Below are 8,702 nucleotides of genomic sequence, written 5' to 3' on the forward strand. Positions count from 1 at the left end.
CGGTAGCGGCCCATCACACACACATGCTTCGTTTTCCGCATCATGAGATCTTCCTGGGGAATTGTACTCTGACATTATGTTTCATGAAATGTTTTCCAGACATGTGATATCTTACTAAAATATTATGATCAGTTAACGTTTTTATTCGAATGTTTTGCTAAACTTATGTTTTCAAAAATGAAATTTTTGGCTTGTATTTTTGGGGTGTTACAAGGTTGATGCCTAATAGAGGCAGATCAGTTTCTCAACTTGAGTACTCGCAAGATAATGATTCTTTGATGTATGATATGACTAGCACCCGTCCAGATATAGCTTTTGCATTAGGAAGATTGAGTAGATTTACTCATAATCCTAGTACTCAACATTGGCAAGCGGTTCATCGTGTTTTCAAGTATTTGAAAGGAACCAAGGATTATTGTTTGTGTTATTCTAGATTTCCTTCGGTCTTGGAAGGATATTCTAATGCAAGTTGGATATCCAATAGAGAAGATCACTCTTCTATAATTGGTTGGGTATTCTTTCTTTGTGGAGGTGCTATATCATGGGCATCTAAAAAGCAATCTTGTATAACAAGTTCAACAATGGAATCTGAGTTTATTGCATTTGTTGCTGCAAGCAACGAATCGGAATGGTTAAAGAATTTGATTTATGAAATTCCATTGTGGAGGAAATCGATTTTGCCATTATCTATCCGATGTGATAGTGTTTCTACTTTGAGTAAAGCTTGTAGTCAAGTTTATAATGGTAAATCGAGACACATTGATGTTAGACATGGGATGATTAGAAATCTAATCATGGATGGTGTGATTTCGATTGAGTTTGTAAAATCACAACAAAATTTGGCGGACCATCTCACTAAGAGTTTGGCGCGAGACTTAGTGCACAAGTCTGTTATACGGATTGGCTTAAAGTCCTTATAAATTCTTATGAATGAGACACCCAATTCCCCTCTAATACAATGCTAGGGGTTGAATTCAATGAGGAAAGCTTATTTATATGAATTGAAACACACATTAAAACATCCCAAGGTACGTGTGTTTGAACCTGTAGAGACCAGGATGAATTTGATTTCTTAATGATTCTTTTGATAAAATGTATACATGTACATGAATAAAAGAATCACATATATAATCGTGAAGTATAGTCGTACTTCAAAGAGCTTGGGACTTGGCTTTTATACGATCAAGAATGGATTGGGACACACGGCTTTATAATTAGTGTCAAGTTATTTTGTTTTAGATAATTGTAAAACTAATGTGTATATTATCTTCAGATATTCAAACGAGTTGATGGGTTCAATCTTTAAGATACCTTGATTTCTCGAATGTTTGAAATGTGTAGTATACTAACATGAAAATTCAATTGTATCGATATTTTCATTTAAGCATTAGTTTCATTTCTTTTGTTTTTAAGTTTTTTAATTCAAGGTTACACTAAAATAGGGGAGGATTGGTGGTAATTTTATATCACCAAATATATTTTAGTGTAATGGATGTAACAAGTGTTTCAAGAATAATGTTTTAGTTATAATATAAGTTAGGAGGTGTGGTAGTGCACACTTATAATTACTAAACATTGTTAGTACTGAACCCTAATCTACTGTGTCAAGTTGGGGTTTGGTACTAAACATTTTTAGTACCGAACCCTAATCTAAGTACAAGGACTAATCTGTCATTCTTGAAAAATGCAAATTCAGGGACAAATCTGTCTTTTCTGAAAGATGCAAACTGTTCTCATTTATCCGTTGAGTGGATAAATCCGGGAAAATAACGACTCCTTTGGAACACAGAAAACCGGGAAACACTTCCTTCTTCATCTTCTTCTAAAATTGATTCTGATTTTATGCCTAAAATTAGAATTGTTGCATCAGGAATTATCCTAAGTTTGGATTTCATGATACCCAAGGCATATAGGGTCGAAATATCAAACAAGGAATGTGATTACACAATTCCTGTTTTGTTATCTAGATTTCCATAACCTTATTTCAATATTTCTAACACACACACACACACACACACACACATATATATATATATATATATATATATATATATAATATTTAATTAAATATTATCTATATCACTTTCCATAAGATATGATCGATAACATGAATATAACTTAATTTACATTAAAGTTTCAACCACAACATACAATGATTGTCTTAAAAAAATACTTAAATCAAGAAAAAAAAAAGAATTAGTATATAACAAACTTACAAATTAAAAACTTTCATATAATAACATGGCTCAAAAAATGATACAAAGCCCTCAAACCAATACAAAACATTTCAACTTGTTTTCTTTATTCATTTTATGGATAATTTGTATTTGTGTGTCTATTCAAAAAGAATGATATTTTTATAATACACTATCAATTAATATTTTATTAAACATATTATATAAGTTATAAAATCTTTCAGGATGTTTGATTAATTACTTTAAAGGTGAAAATGTATGGAAGTTTCAAATATATGAGGTGCTTGAAAATTTGTATCTGGGTTTTCATATGCATTACATGATATGAAAAATATCTCATTTATAAGTATAGTATGCTATAGATGTTGTAGGCACGTAATTGTTTTTAAAATTTCACATTTCATGTGTATGCAATGTAATATAAAAGACAAAATATTTATTCATTTTACATAATATAATTACGTAGTTAAAATATTAATAAAAATAAGTTATCAAAAATAATTATTTCATTGTGATAAATTAGTAAATTTTTTATTATTACATTAGTTTGATATAATATTTACAATTATTTTAAATATATGATAAAATATACATATACTAAAATTATATCTTGCCAATAGCTTTTACAGTTGTGTGTAAAAATAATATAAACTAAGTTTTGGACTTGTCATTATTTTTTAAGTATAGCTATGATAAATTACCTTAGATAGACATTTTTTCTTAAAAAAATCATAATACCCGAATAGCATCTACCCACCGATGCTATGGGAATAAATTAAATATATTTACAATTTAATATTTTTTTAACTTTTAAAACTATTGTTAATATTAATTAACTTAAAAATAAAACTTTTTATTGTTTTTGAAATTATTATCTTAACTATTTCAAAGAGTAAATTATAAAAATGTTCCTTATTAATTGATGGAATTCTAAGTTTTGGTATTTAAATTTAAAATTTGATAGGTTATATGATTGTGGTTTGTAAAAATTATAGGTCCTTGGTCTATATAAAAATACCAAAATACCAATTTTCTTTTCTTTTTCTTTAATATATATATATATATATATATATATATATATATATATATATATATATATATATATATATAATAAAAATCCCTAAAAATTAAAAAAATAAATAAAAAAATACTTAGATATCACAAACTTTTTTTTTTATTTTATATACCAAAAAATCCCTACGTTTTTTTTTTTAAAAATTCGCTATAAAAAAAATAAAAAATCGATTTTTTTGGTGTTTTTGTTTTTTTCAAAAAAAAATCAGCAAGTTTCAATAAAAAAGATGCGATTTTTTAGTTATTTAAAGTCAAAAAAAAAAAAAAAAAAAAAAAAAAAAAAAAAAAAAAAAAACAATTTTGTGATGCCTAAGTATTTTTTTTAATGCATTTTTATGAATTTTAGGTTTTTTAAAGGTTTTTTGCTTTTCATAGAACCTAAACCTATATATTTATAACATTATTTTTATTTTTTAAATCAATTATCTAAATGATATAAAATCATATTATTATTATTATTATTATCATTATTATTATTATTATTATTGTTTATTTATTTATTTTTTGCTTTATTTATTTATCTTTGTTTTTGTGGGTTGAAAATCTTTTAATTTTTGAGGTTTTATTTAAATATATTTTTAATGTTTTTTTTTTTTTTTTGACATTATGTTCGTCCAATAGAATTAATTAATGATGTTTTTTATGTGTTTTATATTTACACCATTCACTTATATGTATGGTTGTAAACGAACTGAACGTTCGGTAACGTTCGTGAACCTTCTGACGGAAAGTTCTTTTATGTTTGTTTAATTAATAACTGTATGAATATGAACGAAAATTATCAATCGTTTAGTTAGACAAATGAACATGAATAATGGTCTCATTCGTTCATTAATGTTTGTAAACATTTGTTTACAATGTTCATTTATGCTCATTTATGTCCGTTCGTTTAATTTATTTATATTCATTTAAGTTCAGTTTTTATTATTATATTACCATATTATGTGTTCATTTATGTTTAATTGTGTTTGTTATTTTTGTTCGTTTATGTTCGCTCGTTTATGTTCATTTTGTATGTTCACAGCCATAAACAAACGAACATGAAGAAGATAGTTTGTTAAACAAACAAACATGAACACACACACACACAAACATACATACATACACACACACAAACACACACAAACACACACACACACACACATATATATATATATATATATATATATATATATATATATATAGTGAAAAGAAAGAGAAAAAAACAAAAAATAAATAATTTTATTAATATACTGATAATTGTTGGAGTTATTGCTTTAATTGTTTATTCGATAAAAAGTTTAAAAAATCATTATATAATTTAAACGAACAAAACATCAAAAAAAAAACTTTTAAAAAATATATTTAAATAAATAGTTAAAAATATTATAAGATTTTAAACCATAGAAAAGATAAATAAATAAAGTAAAATAAGTAAATAATAATAATAATAATAATAATAATAATAATAATAATAATAATAATATGATTTTATATAATTTAGGTAATTGATTTAAAAAAATAAAAATAATTTTATAGATAATCTATATTAATCTATTAAAATAAAGATAAAAAACAATATATATATATATATATATATATATATATATATATATATATATATATATATATATATATATATATATATATATATGTAAAAGAAAAATAGAAAAGAAAGAAATGTATTTTGATTATTTTATATGAACCAAGGACCTACAATGCAATTTTTCTAAAATATAGGGATGTAAACTATTAAAATTTAAACTTAAGGGCCAAATTCTCAGAATTCAACCAAACCACACGGACTATTTCTGTAATTTATTCTATTTCAAATATGAGAGTATTGTTTTTCAAAGTAAGTTACACAAATGGTCCTTGTTGTTTGATATTACTTGTGCTTACTCTCTAAATTATTAATTTTTTACTCTCACAATCCTTCCTTTAAATTTTGTTACATAAAATAGTCCTTGCAGAAACACATCGTTTGTTTTGTGTCGGATAATGTGTCTAAGTCCATAACTATATTTGATCCGATTTGGTATGGTCCATTTGGGCTGCATGGCATCGGAACAATTTGAATAGACTTTCGTGAGAAGAGGATATTTATGATTTATTAATATATTATAGGTTCTAATATATTAATATGAATTATTTAATTATTATTGATCAAGAATTAATTTGGAATTAATTTTGTGATAAAAAAAGACTAATTAAATAAATGAGATTGATTTGGTAAATCATTCATTCTTAGATAGTGGGCTTATGATCCATAGTTCTTCATGATTGGGCTAAACCCATGTGGTGACCCATGGATGCTCCATGGAGGTTAAGCCCATGGATCATGAGGAATGTGGAAGTTATGAGTTATTTATGGTGTAACCCTAGTGTACACACTATATAATGAAGCCTCATCCTAGCAAAATCAGCACTTAAGTGATACAAGTGAGGGCTAGCCAATTTTGGTGCATAATAATCTTCTCTCAAGTTAATTCAATTGTTGGTGGTGCTGTGTGAAGCATTTGAGGCATCACATTTAGGGTGTTAGGCTCACAAAGTCTTAAGGAATGAAATCTATAAGAAAGGTATGTCATTCTACTAGTTTTTTGTATTACATATACCCCATGATATGCTAGTTAGGATGAAACCTTGGAAAAATGAAAGTTTGCATGCATAACAGAGAAAACATAGATCCAAGGTTTCTAAGGTTGCATGTACACCATAAGAGTGTTAGAATGCTCAAAACTCAGCATTTTGTTTGTTAGGACGCGCCACATGCCTTGCACCATGGGTGTATTTTTCCCTTCAAATTTTGTTACACAATACTTAGTGGATTGATAACAAACTAGGAAGATGATTGTATACATCTATAAATAAGGTAAAGTGCTCTAGAATTTTTTTTTTCACCCAAACCGTTAGTTGAGAATGATGAAATGATGTTTGAATTTTAGCTTTACAGGCCCAAAATATAGGTTTATTGGTTGGTTTGATAAGGAAATGTGTATATGTTATACTCCAGTAGCTCTACGCATGTTAAGCTTTATGAAAAGGCTTCAAGAAGAGAATCGAAAATTGAATATAACCCTTTAGTTAAGATGGATATTATTTATGGTTATCATTTGTGGGCTTGTGGCTCATGATCCAGTCATCCATCCTTGACTCCTTGTGCATCCAACATCCATTGCGTGCCCTAATAAAAAACGCGTCTCTTTCGACTTTCCAGCCTCCTCCAGTCTCCACATTCACGAATGAAGGATAAGGACTGATCTTCGAAGGAAGATCAAGAAACATGATGAACTCACGAATCAATTACTCATCGGGCATTCAGGCTGCTCCTTAGTCCTCACCCGCTCCTCATCTGCTCAACGGTCATCGTGACATCGTCATCGTAGTTCGCACTCGCGATTCAATCACTCATCGAGCATTTGACGTTAAACCTACCTTCCTTTCTCTCTACGGTTAGTAACAATCTACAGACTACAGTATACACTAATACAATCTATAGATTAGTAAATTACATAATTACCACTAGATATAATTCCAATTTGAAATTTCTTCCACATTTGGAGTGCATATCGGCTAAAGCAAAATATAATTCTGATTTGAATGTTACAACTATCTATCATTATATCAACTACAGGAAGATATAATTCTTCCACATTGGATATCTTTTACCCACTATGTTAAATGAAAATATGATTTTGATTTCTGTGTGGTGATTGATTCTTGTAATCGAGTAGTGATACTGATTCTAACTTGTTTTACCCACTATTTTATAAATGCCCAAGTAGAATATGCTTAACTTATGATGCTTGGACATCAATTGTTACAGATGGTTATTTAAGTTTGACTACCCATTATGTTGATAGCAAGTAGGTCTTACAAAAGAGGATTTTAAATTTTTCTGAATTCCCTCTTCCTCATATTGGTGTTGCTATTGCTGAAAAGCTTAGTGGCTTGATCAAAAGTTGCGGAATTGAAAGGAAGTTGTTTTCTATCACTTTAGATAATGCTTCCTCTAATGATGTTTTCTTTGGATTGCTTAAGAATCAATTACGTTTGATGAATTCTATAGTATATGATGGTAAGTTGTTCCATCTGAGATGTTGTGCCCATATTCTCAATTTGATTGTTCAAGATGGGTTGAAACAAATCGATGTTGTTGTGGAAAAAGTTAGAGAATGTGTGAAGTATGTCAAAGGATCTTCAATAAGAAAAACAAGGTTTTATTAATGTTGCTCACAAAATCTTTTTGACTCCAAAAAGGATTTGATGTAAGATGTTCCTACTAGGTGGAATTCTACTTATATGATGCATTCGTGTGCACTTTATTATCGACTAGCCTTTTCGCATCTTAGTTTGAGTGATTTTAACTTTCATGATTGCTCGTCCTCTGATGAATGGGAAAGAGTTGAGAAAATGTGTAGATTTCTGAATGTGTTTTATGACGTAACTCTTCAGTTTTCAGGATCACTTTATCCTACTTCAAATTTGTATTTCCCTCAAATATTTGGAATACATTTGATGTTGGTTGAAGAGAAGAAAAATCCCGATGAGTATATGAAAAAAATAGCTACCCAAATGTGGAATAAGCTCAACAAATATTGGGCTGATTTGAATGTTCTGAGAGCTATACCCGTGGTGTTTGATCCTAGATATAAGTTGTCGTTTATTGAATTTTTCTATAAAAAACTCTATGGAAAAGGTTCATCATAATTTAAGGCTATTGAGAGTGCCCTTTATGAACTTTATGATGAATATGTGCAAGCTTCAAAAAATGCAACAACATCCGACTCGACATCACATCAATGGAGCAACGACAACATTAGACTAATTAATGTTAGGGGAGAGTCTAGTCAAAACAACATTTTTGAGGTAAATCATATTTTCTAATTACTATTAAATTTGCTTTTATAGTTGTTTAGTTTTCAAAATATACTAAATTACTAATTCGTTATATATATATATATATATATATATATATATATATATATATATATATATATATATATATATATATATTATAGGAGTTTGACGAATATGATAATCACGATTCAGGTTCCAACACCACAAGTCAATTGCATGTATACCTTTTTTAGCCAAGAGTTAAAAGAACTTCTTCCATTAACATGCTTGAGTTTTAGAAATACCAAGAATATAGGTATCCTGAATTAGCTAAATTAGTTATGGATATACTTTGTGTTCTCATTTCAATGGTAGCATTTGACACGTGAACCCGCCAACCCATATACTTATACGGGTTATGTGGGTTGGGTTGGGTTGATGTTTCCAACCCGCTAACACATATATTATATAGGTTGGGTTGAGTTTCTGAATTCCAACCCGCCAACCTGCTAACCCGAACCCAACCCAATTGCTAGGCCTACCCATAACCACATCTGGGGTTGCGCATACCTCATCGGTGGTTAAGGGAAATGCCCTGTTCCTCATCACAAG

The 8,702-nt window shown here is 28.5% G+C and overlaps 1 pseudogene; it reads left to right on the plus strand.

The window, feature by feature from the left end:
• Positions 1 to 287: 287 nt before the first annotated feature.
• LOC145010405 (secreted RxLR effector protein 161 pseudogene) lies at positions 288 to 1,306 on the plus strand (annotated as a pseudogene).
• Positions 1,307 to 8,702: the final 7,396 nt, after the last annotated feature.

The sequence above is a fragment of the Lactuca saligna genome, chromosome 8 (assembly GCF_052625555.1).
Source record: "Lactuca saligna cultivar CGN05327 chromosome 8, ASM5262555v1, whole genome shotgun sequence".
NCBI lineage: Eukaryota > Viridiplantae > Streptophyta > Magnoliopsida > Asterales > Asteraceae > Lactuca > Lactuca saligna.